The sequence below is a fragment of the Natator depressus genome, chromosome 1 (genome assembly GCF_965152275.1).
Source record: "Natator depressus isolate rNatDep1 chromosome 1, rNatDep2.hap1, whole genome shotgun sequence".
Classification (NCBI taxonomy): domain Eukaryota; kingdom Metazoa; phylum Chordata; order Testudines; family Cheloniidae; genus Natator; species Natator depressus.
In genome coordinates, this window is record NC_134234.1 from 17,348,912 (window position 1) to 17,367,316 (window position 18,405).

The window sequence follows — 18,405 nt, forward strand, 5'->3', positions numbered from 1 at the left end:
TTCTGCAGTACTCCTTCCTAGGCAGTCATTTCCCATTTTGTATCTGTGCAACTCATTGTTCCTTCCTAAGTGGAGTACTTTGAATTTGTCCTTATTGAATTTCATCCTATTTACTTCAGACCATTTCTCCAGTTTGTCCAGACAATTTTGAATTTTAATTCTATCCTCCAAAGCACTTGCAACCCCTCCCGGTTTGGTGTGTGTTCTAAGCTCAGCAATGGGAGCTAGGAACGCCAGCTTGCTGTGACTCTGCTTCCCAGCATAGCCTCAGGCAAATCACGTAAGCTGTCCCTGACCTTGTCTGCACTAGCGTTTTGCTTCAGATTTCCCAAACTTAATTTCCCCAATACTAATTTCTCCCTACTGTTACTCACACCTTCTTGTCAACTGTCTGTAATGGTCCACTCTCTTACCACTTCAAAAGTTATTTGTCCTCCCTTGGTATCCTGCTGTTAATGGATTTATCTCGTTAGACTGACCTCACACTTGGTAAAGTAACCCCCCACCCTTTCATGTATTTATACCTGCTCCTGTATTTTCACTCCATGCATCTGATGAAGTGGGTTCTAGCCCATGAAAGCTTACATCCAAGTACACTTGTTAGTCTCTAAGGTGCTACAAGGACTCCTCATTAGATTTCCCACTGTTGCTCTCAGCCCCCCAGTGTGGCTAGACCAACTGTAGCACTAGCAGAGAGGCCACCAGTGTTTTAAATCAGCACATCTAGACTTGCTCTGAGCCAGTCTATTGAGAGCTTGCTGCTGGCCGTGTTTTCCCCATATAATAATCTTGGGGTTCATTATACAACAAACCAGTGAATGAAAAAGGAATAAAACTTTTAATACAACAAACTAGAGCTCATCTGAGGTGAACTGCTGCCAACAGCTACACTTTGTTCTCAATCCCAGCTTCCAAGGCACATCACAAAATTCTATATTCATAATATAGTCCCTTATGAGGGAATGTCTCTAAATTATAATCTTGAACAAACGTATCTCTGCATCTTCCCCCCATTAGCTCTTATATAAACAGCTAACAACTATCTAATAACACACACATTCAATTCTCAACCCATCTAGTGCATTACCATAAACCCAAAGCATCAACTACCTAGAGAGGAGAGGTTACCAGCACATCACTCTGGAGTGGGTCTTTACTACTCACTTTCCTCAAATACCCCTTCTCTAGGCAGGTTAGCAAGTCTATGAGTCTTTCAGGATGTTTAATCTCCCACTCTGAGTTGTTCTCTCGTTCCGTGACAGTTTCTCCTTTGTGCATTGATGATAAAGGATCAGTCAGATGGGAAATGCCAGAGTCCACAGCTACTGTCAATGTTTTGGAACTTTCTGGGATTATTCTTAGATCCCTTCGATTACGTCGAAATGCGTCCCCCTGGTCTGTCTGGACTACGTAAGACCTTGGATGCAGCTGTTCTTTAAGGGCACCCCTTTGGCCCCAAGTATTTTTCATGCAACGCACTATCAACTTTTCACGCAATGCACTGTCAACCTCTGGAACCCCTTGCCAGAGGGTGTTGTGAAGACCAATACTATAATGGGGTTCAAAAGGGAGCTGGATAGATTCATGGAAGATAGGTCCATCAGTGGCTATTAGCCAGGATGGGCAGGAATGGTGTCCCTAGCCTCTGTTTGCCAGAAGGTGGGACTGGGTGACAGGGCATGGATCACTTGATGATAACCTGTCTGTTCATTCCCTTTGGGGCACCTGCCATTGGCCACTGTCAGAGGACAGGACACTGGGCTTGATGGACCTTTGGTCTGACCCAGTGTGGCCATTCTCATGTTCTTAGGTGTGATACCTCAAGCACACTCTTATCACCGGGGTTATGAGATGGGAGATCACGGGCCCTTTTGTCAAAATATTATTTCTGCCTCCACTTCTGATTTTCTTTCAATTTCCACATGGTTTCATTGTCGTGAGATTTCAGCAAGTTAAGAGCGATTAGTAAATTAGATCTGATCCTTCTTCCCATTAACAGCTGCGCTGGAGAAGAGCCATTCTCCAGGGGTGTACTTCAGTAAACCAATAAAGCTTTATACAAATCACCCCCACTGTTGAAGCCTTTTTCATAATGTTCTTTAGGGTCTGTATAGACCTTTCCATTCTATTGGGGTAATTTGGATTTGATATTTTGTGATGAAAATCCCAATCTATGGCAAGATGCCTAAAATCTGCACTGTAAAATTGTGACCCATTATGGCAAAAGACTTCCTGTGGAATTCCACGTCTGGAGAAGATTCCCTTCATGCCGGTTATCACTGACTGACTGTTAGTACTGTGCAGTGTGCACATTTCTGGATACAGAGAATAATCCTCTGTGACTATTAAATAATCCTTTGACTGCCAGGTAAATAAATCAATGCCTACCTTCTCATAAGGCCTTTGTGGAACTGGATAAGCTCTCAGTAGCTCCACCTATTGGCATGGCTTGTGTATTTCAGCAGGAAAAGCAGTTTCCTACCACATTAGTAATGTCAGGATTGATCCATTGCCAATACAGCACCTCTCACGTGTACTGTTTGCACTTCTCAATACCTAAATGACCCTCATGGATCTTCTGTAGCATTTCTTTTCGGAGGCTCATTGGAATTACAACTTTACTGCCCTTGAAAATCACTCTACCTATCCCAGTAAGCTCATGTCTGCATTCCAATAATCTCTTATACTTGGACAGCAATTGCTTATTTCTTCAGGACACCCTTTAATTATCATATCTTTCTCCATTTCACCTCTTATTTGTTGCAGTTTCCTGTTAGCTATGGGAATTGACTTTACAATCAGTTTTACGTAGGCTTGCAACTCTATCTCTAAGGTCCGCCCTGGTTTTGTAGTGGGAGTCACCACTCTGGAAAGTGCATCTGTAGTGAACACGAATTTACCAGGCATGTAGGTCACAACGAAATCACACTTTTGCAGCTTTATCATCATTCTTTGAATTCTTACCATACAGTCATTCAGCAGTTTGCCAATTAATGCTATGTGGGGCTTGTGGTCCATTTCAACATCCACTGTCTGGCCATAAATATACTGACTGAATCTCTCACAGGCAAACAATATTCCTAAAAGCTCATTCTCAATCTGTGTGTATATGGTTTCTGCCTCAGTCAGTGATTTGGATGCATATGGCACTGGTTACCAACAATCCTCATGTTTCTGTAAAATCACTGCAACTAACCCGGACTGTGACGCATCTGCTGAAATTTTAATAGGTCTTCCTGGAGCACAGAACTTCAACACTGGCTCTTGTATCAGTTGTTGTTTCAAACCTTCCCATGAGTCCTTCTGTTCTGCACCCCAACGCCATTCATTTTAATTCTCTGGGAGTTTTCTCAAAGCCACTGCTTTGGTAGGCAGATTAGGTTTGAATTTTCTAAGATAATTAACCATTCCAAGAAACTGTTGAACATCTTTCTTTGACTGGAGACATATTTCAATGGCTGAAACCTTCCTCTTGTCAGGTTTTACACCTTTGTTGGAAATAACATCCCCAACAAAAGTCAGTTCTGTAACCCCTAAAACACATTTCTCCCTATTCAGTTTGAGGTTTGCAGCTCTAGTTGCATCCAGGATTTCCTGAAGTCTACAATCATGCTCATCTTTCGTTGATCTCCACATGACGATGTCATCCATTGAGATGTTGACACCACTAATATGTTCATAGATCATATGTACAGCTTCGTGATATACTTCTGGTGCTGAAGCTATGCCGAAGGATAAGCATAAGAATCTTTATGTTCCAAATGGGGTATTAAATGTGCATAGCTGTGAGCTTACTTCAGTTAATTTTAGCTGCTAACATCCTGAGGATGCATCCAATTTACTGAAATACTGTGCTTTTGCAAGCTGAGTCATACTCTCTTCTCTTGTTGGTAGTTTGAAATGTTCTCTTTTTATAGCCTTATTGAGGTCTCTTGGATCTAAGCATATATGTAGCTGGCCATTACTTTTCTCCACAATGACTAGGGAGGTCACCTATTCCACTGGCTCCTCAATTTTCTGTATTGCATTGCTTCCATTCTTGCAAGTTTGAGTTTATCCGCATGCAAATGGCACCTTTCTACATGGACAGCTGGAAGGACCTGCTTGTTTATGTGGATTGTATGTTCATCCTCCAAGCAATCCAACCCTTGAAACAGGTCATGATGTTCCCAAATGAGGACCTTATAGCCAGGTTCAGTATCTTGTAGTGAGAGCACCCGTTTTACCAGACTGAATTTTTCACAGGCAGCCAAGCCTAAAATTGGTGTTACCTCCTTTGGCACTACAATGAATGGGAGCCTGTACATGTTGTTTTTATGGTTGATGCTAACAATGCACTTCCCCTTCACTGGTGTACTTGTTCCAGAATAACCAGTTACTTTTATTTTTGTTGTTCCCAGTTTTGCTCTTATTTTCAGTCTCTCATAATCTTGTTCAGACAGAATATTAACATGAGCTCCTGTGTCCAGTTTTAGTGGAATAATTGTTTCATTCACTGTCATAGGCAGTATCCAGTCCCTCTCATCAGGCTCGATCCCAGAACGTCTATGTAAAACTCCTCAACAGGTTGCCTTCAGCTGAATGCGCTTGACTTCTCTGCATTTGGGATCTGCAACATTTTGCAAAATGATTATTTTCCCCACATTCGTAACAGTTTCCGAAAGGCAAAACACGGTTTGGGGCCATGCTGTGATCCACACCTTCCACATAACTGTTGAAACCCAGTCTCCCTGTGGTTTTCACAGGGAGTGGTTCCACTTTTTTATTTGATCCTTTTTGACTATATTCTTTTGTACTTAGTGCATGGATAAACCTCCCTTCTGGTGAATTCAGCTCTTTGGCTTGTGCTTTCACAGTTTCTGCAGCTCTGCATATCTGGAGAGCTTTTTCTAAAGTTAAGCCTCCGTCAGGGAGCAGTCTCTCTCTTAACACATTGTCTTTAATGCCACAAATGATTCCATCTCTAATCAGAGAAGCTGTCACCTCACCAGAGTCACAGGTTTTACTGAGTCTCCTTCATTCTGTGACATATTGCTCTATGTTGTCTTCAGTTTTTTGCATGCATGTAAAAAACTGTCTCTTTCAAAGGTTTCATTCCTTTTTGACATGCAATGTTCCTCAAATTTAGTCAGTATTTTGCTTAACTTCATGTTTTTACCTTCTTCAAACTTAAAAGTTATTAGGGCTGTCAAGCAATTTAAAAAATCAGTCACGATTAAAAAAATTAATCATAATTAATCATCCTGTTAATAATAGAATACCATTTAAATATTTTCAGATGTTTTCTACATTTTCAAATACATTGATTTCAATTACAACACAGAATACAAAGTGTAGTGCTCACCTAATATTTATTTTTGATAAGTATTTGCACTCTAAAAAAACCCAAAATAAATAGTATTTTGCAATTCATCTAATACAAGTACTGTAGTGCACTCTCTTTATCATGAAAGCTTAACTTATAAATTTAGAATATGTACAAAATAAACTGCATTCAAAAATAAAGCAATGTAAAATTTTAGAGCCTGCAAGTCCATTCAGTACTATTTCTTGTTCAGCCAATCACTCAAACAAGTCTGTTTACATTTGCAGGAGATAATGCTGCCCGCTTCTTGTTTACAATGTCACCTGAAAGTGAGAAGAGGCGTTCTCATGGCACTGTTGTAGCCGGCGTCGCAAGATATTTACATGCCAGATGTGCTAAAGATTCATATGTCCCTTCATACTTCAACCATCATTCCAGGGCAAATGCATCCATGCTGGTGACGGGTTCTATTTGATAACAATCCAAAGCAGTGTGGACCGACGCATGTTCCTTTTCATTATCTGAGTCAGCTACCACTAGCAGAAGATTGATTTTCTTTTTTGGTGGTTCGGGTTCTGTAGTTTCCGCATCGGAGTGTTGCTCTTTTAAGACTTCTGAAAGCATCCCTTTCAGATTTTGGAAGGCACTTCAGTTCTTAAACCTTGGGTCGAGTGCTGTAGCTATCTTTAGAAATCTCACATTGCTACCTTCTTTGCATTTTGTGATATCTGAAGTGAAAGTGTTCTTAAAATGAACACGTGCTGGGTCATCATCTGAGACTGCTGTAACATGAAATACATGGCAGAATGTGGATAAAACAGAGCAGGGGGCATACACTTCTCCCCCAAGGAGTACAGTCACAAATTTAATTAATGCATTTTTTTTTTAATGAGCGTCATCGGCATGGAAGCACGTTCTCTGGAACGGTGGCTGAAGCACAAAGGGATAAACAAATGTTTAGCATATCTGGCAAGTAAATACCTTGCAAGGCCAGCTACAAAAGTATAGAGTGTTGCCAGCAGATTGAGGGAAATGATTATTCCCCTCTATTCGGCACTGCTGAGGCCACATCTGGAGTATTGCATCCAGTTTTGGGGCCCCCCACTATAGAAAGGATGTGGACAAATTGGAGAGAGAGTCCAGCGGAGGGCAACAAAAATGATTAGGGGGCTGGGGCACATGATTTATGAGGAGAGGCTGAGGGAACTAGGATTATTTAGTCTGAAGAAGAGAAGAGCGAGGGGGGATTTGATACCAGCCTTCAACTACCTGAAGGGGAGTTCCAAAGAGGATGGAGCTAGGCTGTTCTCAGTGGCGGCAGATGACAGAACAAGGAGCAATGGTCTCAAGTTGCAGTGGGGGCGGTCTAGGTTGGATATTAGGAAAAACTATTTCACTAGGAGGGTGGTGAAGCACTGGACTAGGTTACCTAGGGAGGTGGTGGAATCTCCATCTTTAGGAGGTTTTTAAGGCCCGGATTGACAAAGCCCTGGCTGGGATGATTTAGTTGGGGTTGGTCCTGCTTTGAGCAGGAGGTTGGACTAGATGACCTCCGGAGGTCTCTTCCAACCCTAATCTTCTATGATTCTAAGAAGAGGGCAGCATTATCTCCTGTAAATGTAAACAAGCTTGTTTGTCTTAAAAAGAAAAGGAGTACTTGTGGCACCTTAGAGACTAACAAATTTATTTGAGCATAAGCTTTCGTGAGCTTATGCTCAAATAAATTTGTTAGTCTCTAAGGTGCCACAAGTACTCCTTTTCTTTTTGCGAATACAGACTAACATGGCTGCTACTCTGAAACTTGTTTGTCTTAGCGATTGGCTGAACAAGGACGACGACTGAGTGGACTTGTGGGCTCTGAAGTTTTACGTTGTTTTGTTTTTGTACACTTTTTTATTTCAATTACAACACAGAATACAATATATATGGAAATGTAGAAAAATCCAAAATATTTAATTAATTTCAATTGGTATTCTATTGTTTAACAGTGCAATTAAAACTGTGATTAATCACAATTAAATTTTTTTAATCGTGATACTTTTTTTTTTAGTTAATTGCGTGAGTTAACTGCGATTGACAGCCCTAGTTGGTTATAAATATCTAATGCTTCCTCCCAACAATATGCAAAAAGATTGATGATGGTACTTTATCATTTTTCTCCTCTGCCTCACAGCTGCCAAATACAATTCAAATCTCTGGTTTTTTTTTCCAATTCTCTGCAACATTGCATGACAGTTGCAGACTGCATGGAGTTCGCAACACATCCATTCTTGGCTTTTTTCCCTTCTTAAGTTAGTCAAGCTACTACTGTGCTCATAAAATTCCTACACAAAAGTCTTTGTTCTTCTCTCTTTGCTGCTCCATGTGCTCCCCTTTCCTCTGCTTTCAGTTTCAAACACAGAAGTTAACCTCACAATTCCTGTAGTCTCCTTCTCACTCAGCACTTCTGACACCATGTGAGACTCTCAGGGTTTGTTAAACAACAAACCAGTGAATGAGAAAGGAATAACACTTCTAATAAAACGAACTAGAGAGCTTCTGTGGTGAACTACTGTACCCAACTACACTTGTTGTTCTCCACCGCGGCTAGCTGGGCACATCTCAGAATTCCTATCTTCATAAAATACTGTGCCCCTTATGAGGGAGTGCCTCTAAATTATAATCTTGCACAAACATATCTCTACTCCTCAGCAGAGTTGCACCAGTGTTAAAGCAATGTCTGAGATGTGAAGAAAAATGGTACTGTGAGGCTGAGCTGTGTCTAATTTCTTTAACTGTAAAACACAGCTAACAACCCTTCTTCACATAGGGATGTCTCTGGCTAACCACACCACTTACCACAGGCTCAGCAGCTTCACAGACATTAACTAATTAATGTCCAAAGGCCTCTGAAGGCAAAAGGCACTAGAGAGGTGTCATTACAAAGCCCTGGCTTTTATAAATGTAGTTACTTTCCCTGTGACTTGAATTCCAGAGTGGCTTGGATATCATGGGGGACTCTAAAGAATAATCCAAGACAGAAAGGAAACCAAGGAGGTGAAGGTTTACTCCAATGAGTCATAACAAGTTATAACTACAACTGCCTTATCTTCATAGGATTTTAAAACAGTTTAAAAATGTGCCCTTTTTTGCTAGTGAAGACATGGCCCAAGGAGCTAGGGGCCAAATCCTTAAAGGAATTTAAAATCCTCATTGTGATTAGTTTCAATGGAAGTTAGGAGCCTAAATGCCTTTGAGGATCTGCACCTAGAAGACTAGTTTTCTGGGTTCTGTTCCTGGCTCTGCCTGACTTGCTCTGTGAATTTAGGCGAATTAGCTAGGGCTGAGGGGTAGGAAGCTGGCAGACTCAGACACACTGCCTCTCGCGTCCACCAATATTGTCTCATTGTTTTCTTGTTCTTGCTCCATCTGTCAGTCTCCACCTGTTGTCTCCTGTCTTATACTCAGATTTTAAAATCTTTGGGGCAGGTCCCATCTTTTTGTGGAGCTTGTACAGCACCTAGCATAGTGGGGTTCTGGTCCATCTCTGGGACTCCTAAATGCAACTGCTCAAGACTCAGAGAGCTCAATACTTTCTGCAAAATCAGGTCATGTTGAGGGGTCTGATGGTGGGCGCCCACAAAATGAGACACCAAAATCACTGGTGCCTTTTGAAAATATAGGCCTATGCCTTCACAGTACTGTGCAAACGGGAATGCTTGTAAAATGGCCTGAGAGCCTTGAATGAATGGCAATAAATAAATGTACATTAAAATTATTGGTGAACCGAAGAGCAAAAACCACAAAAACCAGACTTCGCATATAAATGAAAGTTTACTTTTTATTTTCTTTGCAGCAATTATTCTAAACAATATTTCATTGTAAGATTAATAAAAAATTATTAAACGTATTGCCACATTCTTATTGAAACCAGAAGAGTCCTGAAGACAAATAATTAAAACGTAGACCAAGAAATTATAATAGGACAAAACACATTTTAAACCAGATCAGTTACAAACATTCAGCATTGCTCCTAGTGGCATAATCAAACCAAAGGTAAATGGAGAGGGATGATCTTGTGGACAAGACACAGGGCTTGTAATCAACTGGTTTTGGCTCAATTCCTGGCTACGCCACACATTTCCTCCTTGGGCAAGGTGCTTAGTCTCTATGTGTCTCAGTTCTCCAACTATATAATGGGGACAGTAATACTTGAAGATTTTAAAGTCTGAAGGGACCATTATGCTCATCTAATCTGACCTCCCGCATAGCACAGACCCAGCAATTTCTGCCTCAAGTCCATAACTTCTGGTGGAGCTAGAGGATGTCTTTCAGAAAGACACCTAATCTTGTCCTTCTCCTACTCTTTGTCTGCCTTGTCTAGCTCGACTGCAAGCTCTATGTGCGCAAGGGCTGTCTCCTTACTATGTGCTAGCACATCATCTAGCACTATGGAGCCCTAATTGCTGATAGGACATCTAGACACACCTGTAATACAAATAATACTTTGAGTAGCAACCACAAAACAGTATCTGAACTCCTGCTCAGACCCATGTCTAGCCTGCTGTGACGGGTTCGGTCACAGAGACCTCCTTGGGACTGTCATCTGACATGCTGAGATTACCTCTGAGCCTCTTTTCCCTGCCAGTTTGGGACTCCAGAACCCTGCCTTGTTGAGCCAGACACACTAGCCTGCTGCAACACAGACCCAGGTGTGGTCCACACCCCGAAAGCTGCAGACTTTAACCAAAAACTGCTCAGCAGGTCACCTATCTCCAGCACCCAGATACCTAGCTCCCAATGGGATTCAAACCCCAAATAAATCTGTTTTACTCTGTATAAAGCCTATACAGTGTAAACTCATAAACTGTCTGCCCTCTATAACACTGATAGAGAGATATGCACAGCTGTTTGCTCCCCCAGGTATTAATCACTTACTCTGGGTTAATTAACAAACAAAAGTGATTTTATGAAGTATAAAAGTAGGATTTAAGTGGTTTCAAGTAATAACAAACAGAACAAAGTAAGTCACCAAGCAAAATAAAGCAAAAACTCGCAAGTCTAAGCCTAATACATTCAGAAACTGAACGGTAAAATCTCACCCTCAGAGATGTTCCAATAAGCTTCTTTCATCGACTAGATGCCTTCCTAGTCTGAGCCCAATCCTTTCCCCTGATACAATCCTTGTTAGTTCTTATGTGGAAAGCAGGGGCGTTCTCATAATTTGCACCCCCTTTGTTCTATTCCACCCCCTTTTATAGCTTTGGCACAAGGCAGGAATCTTTTGTCTCTCTGGGTCCCCACCGCTCCTTCTAAAAGGAAAAGCACCAGGTTTCAGATGGGTTCCAGTATCAGGTGACATGTTCACATGTCCTGTGAGACTCCAGCCTCCATTCCACACGAATCCAGGAAGGTTTGCAGGTAAATAAACCATCTACAACCAATTGTCCTAGTCAATGGGAGCCATCAAGATTCTAAACCACCATTAATGGCCCACACGTTGCATTAATTACAAAAGGACCTCAGAGTTATATTTCATATTTCTAGCTTCAGATACAAGAATGATACACGCATACAAATAGGAGAAATATATTCAGTAGGTTATATCCTTTGTAATGATACCTTACAAGAGACCTTTTGCATAAAACATATTCCAGTTACATCATATTCACACTCATAAGCATATTTCCATAAAACATATGGAGTGCAATGTCACAATCTAGGCACGACTGTAATACAAATAACTATAATACTTTTGAGTAGAAACCGCTAAAAACAGTATCTGAACTCCTGCTCAGACCCATGTCTGGCCTGCTTCTGAAACAACTGGTACAGAACTCTTCAGTGAAATTCAACACACCTTTCTCCCATCTGGATCATACAAATCAAACTTTATGATCCTTTGAAAGGTGCAGCTTTGCAAGGAACGATGAAATAAAACAATAAGCTCAGCCTTGAGAAGTAATGATCTCTTGTGGCCTCCACAGCTTTGGGAAGAGCTAGGAAATTATGACTGCCAGTCTTTATATAAAATATCTCCCCTTTCCCCTCCAGTCCAATTTTGTACTGTAGAACCTCAGAGTTAGGAACTGACCAGTCAACCACACACATCATTTGGAATTGGAAGTACACAATCAGGCAGCAGCCGAGACAAAAAGAAAGAAGAAGAAAAAGAAAGCAAATACAGTACTGTGTTAAATGTAAACGACTATAAAAATAAAGGGAAAGTTTAAAAGAAGATTTGACAAGGCAAGGAAACTATGTCTGTGTGCTTGCTGCATTTAAATTTAGATGGTTAAAATAAGCATTTTAATTCTGCATAGTAAAATTTCTAAACTGAGTTAACCCAAGGTTCAGTTGTAAATTTTTGATAGAACCACCATACCATTTTATTCATAGTTACAAACATTTCAATGTTAGGAACAACCTCCATTCCCAAGGTGTTTGTAACTCTGAGGTTCTACTGTAATTCTCTTTTGGTCTACGGGGGAGGCAAAGACCACAGCCATAACCAATGTTATTGGGTTTTAATGGCACAGAAACATCGTTTATTATTTATTCAAACTCACAACCATCCATTAAAAGGGAGTGTCTGTCTGTCCTTTGCTCATGACAATTCTCAAACCCGCATGGAACAAATCACTTCTGTAACTCCTCTCCCCCTTCTACAACACCTAATACTAGCCCACAGCCAAACCCATATTTAAGATCTCTGATCAGAGCTTTGCTAGCCCCTCACTCCTGGGGAAAACCAATGGGCCCCAATGGCCTATCAACTATCAGCTACTATGGGTCAAGGAGGGGAGTAGGTTCCAAACCCGTGTCCCCTGCCAGCTGCCCTATATGCTAGTGGGACTCTAGTGCAGGTGTTTCTGCCATTGGTAACTGTGGCAGTTTTGCAAGGGGAGATTGTCAATATTTGGGGGCCATGGCTGTCTTTTTTGTCCTGTGCTTGTACAGTACCTAGCACAATGGGATCCTGGTCCATGACTGAAGCGGCCAGGCCCTACCATTATACAAATACTAAATAATAATATATGGAGGAAGTTAATCTTTATGATAGATGGGCCCCAGCTCCCAGGCTGATTACTGGGCCCCTGTAATATTTAGAGGTGAGGAAGCTAAAGTATTTTATTTTTTAAAAGTTTAAACTGAATCTAAAAGTCTCTCTTCTCTGGATAGTTTGGAAGAAACACAGTATCCTCACGTTTGTAGCCTTCTTGGAATCTCCTGGTGTTCAATATTCCTATGGAGAAGCTCTTGGCTGCAGGAGTTTCAGCACATCAGTGTTCAGAATCAACAGCATTTTTATTATTATTGTTATTTGCAGTGCTTCAAAATTCCTCTCCCACAATTCTGTGCCAGTTTCTATGCACACAGTTTTTGTGGACAACTAGCAAAGTTTATTAAATGTATCAAGTCTAATCTCAGGGCGCTGGATTGCTGAGAAACCTGAGATGTGGCAGTGATGGCTCGCTGACTGGCTTTGTGATTTGTGGTTGCATGCAGTGTCTGGGCTGGAGACCCAGACATGAGAGCCAATCTCTTTACTGCATTCAAAAGCCCCCAGTTTCACTTGGCTTAGTGCATGTTTACATTAAGAACGGATTGCTAAGTGTAAATAATCAAGAGGATCTTACTTCCAAAAGTGAAAGTCTTTATTTTGCTGCAACCAGTAAATGAAGACAGATTCTAAATGAAGACCCAGCAAGATTCTTGGCATGCTTCACTGACTATACATCCAACAGGAACGACCTTCCCAAACCTCTAAATTAACTTCTTTTTATTCTAGGATAAAATTTGAGGGAAATGCATAACATACCAAATGGAAATCCCAGGGAAAATCAACTCATCCTTGGCAATACCTGCTAACATTACGTACCCATGGCATGATGCTAACAATGCCAGCCTCGGAAGGGAAAGGACTCCCATACTCACTAGATACCTGGAAAACTGGTTGCAAGGGAGTAGGGACCAGGAGGCCTAACGTGCAGTTCAGTTCTCACAGGAACTTTCAAATGTGCAGGAGTGCCAGTCACAATACTCGCCTCAGGCCTGATCTACACCTGGGGGGGCGGGGGGAAGTCTAAGTCTAAGTTACGTAACTTCAGCTACGAAAATAGCGTAGCTGAAGTCAGCATACTTAGAGCTACTTACTGCAGTGTCTTCACTGGGGTAGGTCAACTGCTGACACTCCCCCGTCGACTCTGCGTACGCTTCTCACTCCGGTGGAGTACCAGAGTTGATGGGAGCGCGCTCAGTGGTCGATTTATCGCGTCTTCACTCGACGCGATAAACCGACCCCCGCTGGATCGATCGCTCCGGAGGTAAGTGTAGACATGCCCTCAGACAGCACCACCACGCGGGCCTCAATCCTGGTAATGTCCCTCCTTCTTCAACAGCTTTCACAGAGAGATACAGATTGCCCTCAAGGTCAACTGAGCTTTTGATCTTGTTCTCTAGTGAAGAAAGGTAAAACAAGAACCAGAGCCAGACAAAACCAAATGAAAAATAAGGCAAAAAAAAAATTAACAATAAGGGCGCTTAATCATTGAAACAAACTGCCAAGAGAAGTGGTGGATTCTCAATCTCTTGAAGTCTTCAAATGAAGAGCAGATGCCTTTCTGGATTATATGCTTTAGACAAACAAGTTATTGGGCTTGATACAGGGGTAATTGGATTAAACTGGCCTGTGTTATGCAGGAGGTCGGACTAGATGATCTAATGGTTCCTTCCGGCCACAAAATCTATCAATCAATCTCACACTTCATCTCAAGCCTTCACCTCTCCCTAGTTTCTCCATCACCATGGACACCACTCACCAGCCTTCAGCCTTAATACGGGCAGCAACTTCGACCTGGCTCTCTCAACAATACGCCCAAATTTTGCTGCTTCAACATACATAATATTTCAAAGGTTTGACCTTTTCTGTTTGTCCAGACTGTCAACGCTCTTGGCTCAGGCCATCAATATATTATGCTATTGTGATCTCCTCCTCTTTGGCCTTGGTATTAACCACACTGCTCCCCTCAAGCCCATTCAAAACACTGCTGCCAGAATCATTGTTCCCGGCTTGTCAGGCTGCCTACATCACCCCCTTCTTTGTGTCTTCCACTGCATCAACTGTAAACTCTTTACCTTTGCCTTTAAGGCCCTTTTCCATTTACCTGCCCTGTCATTCAGATCTGCCTGCTTATTGAGCTGTCAACTCCCCACTTCATTCCTGTCACTTATGGCAGCCCAATAAATGTTAAACAATAACAAACAATCTGTGTGCTAGGGAACTAGTTCAAATGCCTCTATGATTGCAGCTGTGGCAGTGTGGCCATTCTGTGAGTTTAAGTTACTGATAACTTTGGCAAGGATACCATATACTTCTGGAGGCTACTTAGTAATGTTGCAAGTATGGAGCTGTCTGACTGAAGGAGTTTTTCCAAATCTTGCAGCTAACCAAGGGGCAATTACAAAATTAGGGTGTGGCCCAAAGCCCACTGATGTCAACGGGAGTCTTTGAATCAGGCCCTAAATGTAGAGGGATAATTCCCTGGAGTACACTGGGAGCTATATACCAACAAATGCCCACTAAACACTTGTTTAATCAAACATGAAAAGAATGTAGATACAAGAGGGACTTCTCAATGTGTGTGATACATTGAGGGGCACTGGCCTTGGCCTGGAGAAATAGTTTTTGGATACTCAAGGTTTGATAGTGTAAAACTGCTGCACAACACTGGTGACATCTATGAGAGAGTAACATTATCTAATCATTGTTTTTCCACTCTCTTTCACCTGCGTGGGAGAAAAATTATTTCAGCTCTGCTGCATTTCTTGCACACTCCATACAGCTATTTACATGGTAGTCATTAAAAATAACCCAATTATTTTTAAGTCCTTTTCTGTACATATTATTTATTCTACAGCAGTGCTTAGGGTCCGTTGTGGTAGGCATTATACAAATGAGAGACACAAAACCCTGCCCCAGAGAGCTCACAGGTCAGGATTATGACAGTATGTGTAAGGTAGGAAGGGTGGCGCTGTGGACTGGGCCACTGGACTGCAACTCAGGGAGCCTGGGTTTAAGTCCCAACTCAACCACAAGTTTCCTGTGTGACCCTGGACAAGTCACTTAATCTACACACAGTTCCCATCTGCACAATGAGGAGAAATTCTTCTCTACCTATCTAGGGGCATTAGGAGGAAAAATCTATCAAAAATTGTATCAGATCCTGCAGTGACGAGAGTCATGATATACGACAACTGGGAGCACGTATTGGTTGTAGGGTGGCTTTACAAACACAGGTAAATCTGCTTGGCCAGTTGAACGTGAAATCATTTCTCAATAAAAATGGGAAAGTACACGTTGGCTTCAGAGGCTTAAAGGTACTTCCACTTAACCGAACATTTCTTTCTTCCCACGAATTCGCGTTCTCTTTAAGACAGTATGCATAGATCACCTCTTACAGAGCTCTGTGTCCGGTGTAAGGTAAAGGATTCAGGTGCTGAACAGGTTGAAAGAATCACCATTATGATGAACACCAAAATCTTCTGACTGAAAAACAAACCATGAGGGAAAAAGCCAACCATGCATCTTTATTGACTCACAAAATCAACTGCCACCAACTCCCTCACCCCGGCAGTTACAAAGAAGAGATTTTTCCTGACAAGATTCAGCTGATTAGGATCTACTTTCCAACCTCAACATGTACGTGCTTTTAATTCAGGGCGGGAAAATCTCTCTTTACAATAGCCATTTCTTAGCCCTGGTCTACACTAGGACTTTAGGTCGAATTTAGCAGCGTTAAATCGATGTAAACCTGCACCCGTCCACAGGATGAAGCCCTTTATTTCGACTTAAAGGGCTCTTAAAATCAATTTCCTTACTCCACCCCTGACAAGTGGATTAGCGCTTAAATGGGCCTTGCCGGCTCGAATTTGGGGTACTGTAGACACAATTCGACGGTATTGGCCTCCGGGAGCTATTCCAGAGTGCTCCATTGTGACCGCTCTGGACAGCGCTCTCAACTCAGATGCACTGGCCAGGTAGACAGGAAAAGAATTGCGAACTTTTGAATCTCATTTCCTGTTTGGCCAGCGTGGCAAGCTGCAGGTGACCATGCAGAGTTCATCAGCAGAGGTGACCATGATGCATGATGGAGTCCCAGAATCGCAAAAGAGCTCCAGCATGGACTGAATGGGAGGTACGGGATCTGATCACTGTATGGGGAGAGGAATCCGTGCTATCAGAACTCCGTTCCAGTTTTCGAAATGCCAAAACCTTTGTCAAAATCTCCCAGGGCATGAAGGACAGAGGCCATAACAGGGACCCGAAGCAGTGCCGCGTGAAACTTAAGGAGCTGAGGCAAGCCTACCAGAAAACCAGAGAGGCGAGCGGCCGCTCCGGGTCAGAGCCCCAAACATGCCGCTTCTATGATGAGCTACATGCCATTTTAGGGGGTTCAGCCACCACTACCCCAGCCGTGTTGTTTGACTCCTTCAATGGAGATGGAGGCAACACGGAAGGAGGTTTTGGGGATGAAGAAGAAGAAGAAGATGAGTTTGTAGACAGCTCACAGCAAGCAAGCGGAGAAACCGCTTTTCCCGATAGCCAAGAACTGTTTCTCACCCTGGACCTGGAGCCAGTACCCCCCGAACCCACCCAAGGCTGCCTCCTGGACCCGGCAGGCGGAGAAGGGACCTCCGGTGAGTGTACCCTTTAAAATACTATACATGGTTTAAAAGCAAGCATGTGAAAGGATTAATTTGCCCTGGCATTCGCGGCTCTCCTGGATGTACTCCCAAAGCCTTTGCAAACGGTTTCTGAGGAGGGCAGCCTTATTGCATCCTCCATGGTAGGACACTTTACCACTCCAGGCCAGTAACACGTACTCGGGAATCATTGTACAACAAAGCATTGCAGTGTATGTTTGCTGGCGTTCAAACAACATCCGTTCTTTATCTCTCTGCGTTATCCTCAGGAGAGTGAGATGATATTCATGGTCACCTGGTTGAAATAGGGTGCTTTTCTTCAGGGGACACTCAGAGGAGCCCATTCCTGCTGGGCTGTTTGCCTGTGGCTGAACAGAAATGTTCCCCGCTGTTAGCCACGGGGAGGGGGTAGCCTTGTGGTGGGGGGAGGCAAAATGCGACCTTGTAACGAAAGCACATGTGCTATGTATGTAATGTTAACAGCAAGGTTTACCCTGAAAGAGTGTAGCCACTGTTTTATAAAATGTGTCTTTTTAAATACCACTGTCCCTTTTTTTTTCCTCCACCAGCTGCATGTGTTTCAATGATCACAGGATCTTCTCCTTCCCAGAGGCTAGTGAAGATTAGAAAGAAAAAAAAACGCACTCGTGATGAAATGTTCTCTGAGCTCATGCTGTCCTCCCACACTGACAGAGCACAGACAAATGCATGGAGGCAAATAATGTCAGAGTGCAGGAAAGCACAAAATGACCGGGAGGAGAGGTGGCGGGCTGAAGAGAGTAAATGGCGGGCTGAAGACAGGGATGAAGCTCAAATGTGGCGGCAGCATGATGAGAGGAGGCAGGATTCAATGCTGAGGCTGCTGGAGGATCAAACCAGTATGCTCCAGTGTATGGTTGAGCTGCAGCAAAGGCAGCTGGAGCACAGACTGCCACTACAGCCCCTGTGTAACCAACCGCCCTCCTCCCCAAGTTCCATAGCCTCCACACCCAGACGCCCAAGAACGCGGTGGGGGGGGCCTCCGGCCAACCAGCCACTCCGCCACAGAGGATTGCCCAAAAAAAAGAAGGCTGGCATTCAATAAATTTTAAAGCTGTAAACTTTTAAAGTGCTGTGTGGCATTTTCCTTCCCTCCTCCACCACCCCTCCAGGGCTACCTTGGTAGTTATCCCCCTATTTGTGTGATGAATGAATAAAGAATGTATGAATGTGAAGCAACAATGACTTTATTGCCTCTGCAAGCGGTGATCGAAGGGAGGATGGGAGGGTGGTTAGCTTACAGGGAAGTAGAGTGAACCAAGGGGCAGAGGGTTTCATTAAGGAGAAACAAAGAGAACTTTCACACAGTAGCCTGGCCAGTCATGAAACTGGTTTTCAAAGCTTCTCTGATGCGTACCGCGCCCTCCTGTGCTCTT

The 18,405-nt window shown here is 42.8% G+C and overlaps 1 protein-coding gene across 1 annotated transcript in view; it reads right to left on the reverse strand.

The window, feature by feature from the left end:
- Positions 1-9,176: 9,176 nt before the first annotated feature.
- NARS2 (asparaginyl-tRNA synthetase 2, mitochondrial) overlaps positions 9,177-18,405 on the reverse strand; it is an 86,840-nt gene continuing 77,611 nt past the window's right edge. The window contains exon 15 of the mRNA XM_074955607.1: positions 9,177-15,833. The gene's annotated coding sequence lies outside the window, so the exon portion shown is untranslated. The remainder of the gene's footprint in view (positions 15,834-18,405) is intronic.